The 4,098-nt window shown below is 42.2% G+C and overlaps 1 pseudogene; it reads left to right on the top strand.

Annotated features, from left to right (window-relative positions):
- The first annotated feature begins 645 nt into the window (after positions 1 to 645).
- Positions 646 to 1,759, top strand: LOC130111750 (40S ribosomal protein S7-like; annotated as a pseudogene).
- Positions 1,760 to 4,098: the final 2,339 nt, after the last annotated feature.

Below are 4,098 nucleotides of genomic sequence, written 5' to 3'. Positions count from 1 at the left end.
TACTGGGTTGTTTATTCCCTGTAGATTTGGGCCAGTGAATGCCCTTGATGGACCAATTCAAAACACAAGAAAGATTTGGATTATTCTTCAAAATAGTGACCGGCACTTTTTTTGTGCTAGATTGTCTCAATATAATACATGTATACATTTATGAGACAATCCAACTTGCAGTAACAAAATTTGAGACGTCACCACATCTATTCAAAATAGGCTTCAGGGAGGAAACGGTACACATCAACTGCTTGTTAATGACAACCCCAATGCATAGTTTTCCAACATGTAATCCACTATCTGCTTTCACACAATAATAACAACACATGCTCCCCTCGACACAGCTAAAAGCGAGTGCTGCACGATTTGGTGAAAAAATCGTACTGCGATTATTGTGGACAATATCGCGATTCGCGATTGCGATATAATAAACATTTTATACACATGCAAATAATACAAATTTGTCGTGTTGCCACGACATGTAGCGGCTTTCATTTTACATGTTTTACACAAAACCTCTTTCTGCTCAATATCGCTGAGCTTGAATCCAAAATATCGCCCTATAACAGAGGTTGCGGGGGGGGTTTTTTGTGCCAACAGCTCGTCAGCGTTAACCTGCTCGTTGTGGCTGTTGTAGACAGAGAGGAAAAGGCCATGTTCAGTACCAGCGCCAAAATCGTTAAGCCCAATGGCGAAAAGCCAGACAAGTTTGAGTCTGGGATCTCTCAGGCTCTCCTCGAGCTGGAGATGAATTCTGACCTGAAGGTCTCAGTTGAGAGAGCTGAATGTCACAGCAGCAAAGGAAATCGAGGTTGGTGGAAACAGAAAAGCCTTCATCATCATCTTGCCTGTTCCTCGCCTTAAGTCCTTCCAGAAGATTCAGATGCAACTTGTTAGGGAGCTGGAGAAGAAGTTCAGCGGGAAACGCGTGGTTTTCATTGCACAGAGGAGAATACTGCCCAAACCCACCAGGAAAAGCCACACAAAAAAATAAACAGAAGCATCCCAGGAGCTGTACTCTGACTGCGGTCCACGATGCTATCTCCGAGGACGTGGTGTTCCCCAGTGAGCTTGTGGGTAAGAGCAGTGGTTTTCAAAGTGTGCGCCGCGCCAGGGGACGCCAAGGGGGCCTCAGCAAATTGGAGGGAAGATGAGGAAAAATGCTAAAAAAAAAAATTTTTTTTAATTAAATTGAATTTTTGTAACCGGTTATTTTCTTGCCCGGTGCGGGATTCGATATGAAGTGTACTGCACCACAAGGCGACATCGCTAACCGCTCGGCTAAAGGGTCGGACCGGTCAGCTAGGGACTAACGTGTCTTATTAGTGGTTTACATTATTATGTATATTATGATCAAATATATTTTAAAATAAAAAATGCTTATAATGGAAAACAGAAATACTCAATATAATGGAAGGATTAAAATTTGAAGTATAAATGTCATTATTATTGCATTAACAAAAGTAAGGAAATATATTCAGGAATTTTTTTTCTTCTTTTTAACATTTGTCAATGGGTTTTTAAAGACATCTTGCAAAAAGGGGGGCCCCGGCCCGAAGCTAATGCTATTTGGGGGGCCTTGGCATGGAAAAGTTTGGGAACCCCTGGGTAAGAGGATCAGGGTCAAATTGGACAGCAGTCGGCTCATCAAGGTCCACCTGGACAAAGTTCAGCAGAACAACGTTGAACAATCGAGACCTTCTCTGGTGTCTATAAAAAGCTCACAGGCAAAGACGTTGCGTTTGAATTCCCAGAATTCCACCTGTAAAGTGCAGATGACAAAATCAGTTAGATTTTCAAAAAAAGAAAACCTGCTCGTTGTCATCGGTATCCATTTTTTTCCTTCTTTCTGGTCCGCACACGGCACACCGGGTAGTGATGTGACCATGGACTGCACGTGCGTCACTACCTAAACAGAGACTGATTGGTCATCTCTTAATTATGGGCGTAGATATGCAGACTGCAAACAAACAGACATTCACACACACACACACACACACACACACACACACACACACACACACACACACACACACACACATTTTATTATTTAAATCGCAGCCTTTGCGGTTATATAATTGCACAGGCTGACGTCGCGACTGCGATTAGATTAATTGTGTGGCACTACTAAAAACTACCCATCCCTTCACTTCTCCCAGTCTAAAACATATTAGCATATCAACAAGGACGGTACGGGTAGTCAACAGGGTTCTTCATGCACAACCGAAGGGTCAGCCACTATTATCCCACTCATCCACCAGACAACCCCTCCAGATCTGCATGGTTTTGTGTTCAAACAGTGAGAATTTGCTTACTTTATCTGCCTCGAGTGAAAAGCTGCGCCTCAGTTGTTCCCTGGGTTTGAGGCAGAGGGGGGAGCTAAACAGCCCGTGTTCTGAATTCTGAACAGACTTTAACCCCCTGCTCTTTATTTATTGCATTTTTTAAAGAACACTGTGTTGACATGTAGCAGAGCAATGGTGAAAAGTTGGACAGCCTTAGGATCAGTGAATAATTGAGAGGTCTTACCAGGCTGGGTCGGGCTCTTTCCTCCGTCTTGATCAATAGGTGGAGGTGACGCCATGTTTAAGTAATGTGACATGAGGATTTGTTTTAGAAGTCTGGGGGTCAACTGATATGTCAGACACCTCTGGAGTCAGCTGCATTATTGAGACGTGCATCTGCACCCACTATTTATGTGGCGATTAAGTGTGGGCCTAACCGAGGCCACACAATATAGGTACACGCACGGAGAAGAAAGGCAGACGATGGTCTGTCTGTTCGCGGTATAGATGTGCTAGGTGAGTGCATGTGCATGCAGAAGTATCAAATACACACCTTCAGGTGACTTTGTCATGTCATAGAAATGGGTCATAAATCAGCCCCGACCTGGGTTTAATTTCTCCCTGAGCAGTCATTTCGTTGTTTTAAATGCCTTGCAGTGATGGCAAGGCAACACGAAATAAGTCCTTGTGGCAGGTTTTTCAAGTCAGCCCAGTATAAATGCCGCTAGCAGTGGTGGAATTGCTTTCTCAAGACGAGCCAAACAACCAAGCATATCATTATGTTTCTTCACAGAATCGATCCTTTGGAAAAGATGTCTGAATTAAGCTCTCAGCTTTGAGGTAATTTAAAAGTACTAGACTACTCCTATGTTTACTGGACCAATGGCTCGGGCTGTTAGTGCTGCAGATGGGAATCGATGCATGTAAGAGAATAGGTCCATTATAAAGGGAAATGGACAATCCAGAAGACTCTGTCTGTATTTAACTGACTGACACATACTGGGACAAAAGAAATTGCGTTGGTGTTTGAACAGAACACCACACTTCTTTCCACTTCTTTCTGTGTCAGCACCTTTCCCGCCTTTGAATCAAAGGACACGGTTGAACCAAAGTTTTCGCTATTGATGTTGTTCTGTAGTGTTGTGTTAGTAAAAGTCCTCTACTATTTAGATCCCCCATATTTGCTTCCTCAAACTCACCGCCATCTGCTTAATTCTTCTGCATTTAGGTGCTTTGGCTATGCACCATATGGTTATTTACTGCGAACATCCTATGCAACAATAACCGTTAAAATGAGCAACTACAAAAGCTTTCATGATTTGGATATATGCAGATTAGCTGCTGTATTAAATACATCAGCAACAATGTATCAAAAATGACATTTGTTTGCATGAAAGTCGTTAGGATTGTAACTTTAATTCTTTGATTTGACATTCCGGCCAAGCATATACCAAGGAATCAAACAAAACTTTTAAATTATCATTCTAGCTTTGCACCTCCTTCGGTTCATATTGGTTATCGATGAATACTGACTCAAAAAAAAAATCCTTTTTTCAATGCAGATCTTTTGAATTATGAAAGACCAATATTAAAATGCACTAAACCAACGTGCATACATAGAAGTCATAAATTATGGCTTTCATCATAGCGCTTCACAGTCACACAGAATAAAGAAAACCGTAATCAACGTCCTTGCAAAGATTGACAAAAGTCTGCGTCCCTCGCTGATATGACGGGCGAGCACTGCCAAGTGTGGACATTCAAATGTGAATTCACTGCTGAGGTCAATTATTTTCAGTCGAACTGCTGCGGCTAGTTTATA

This window comes from Lampris incognitus, chromosome 4 (genome assembly GCF_029633865.1).
Source record: "Lampris incognitus isolate fLamInc1 chromosome 4, fLamInc1.hap2, whole genome shotgun sequence".
In the NCBI taxonomy this organism is placed as follows: domain Eukaryota; kingdom Metazoa; phylum Chordata; class Actinopteri; order Lampriformes; family Lampridae; genus Lampris; species Lampris incognitus.
Note: the sequence above shows the minus strand (reverse complement) of the source record. Positions and strands in the feature narration are given on the sequence as shown.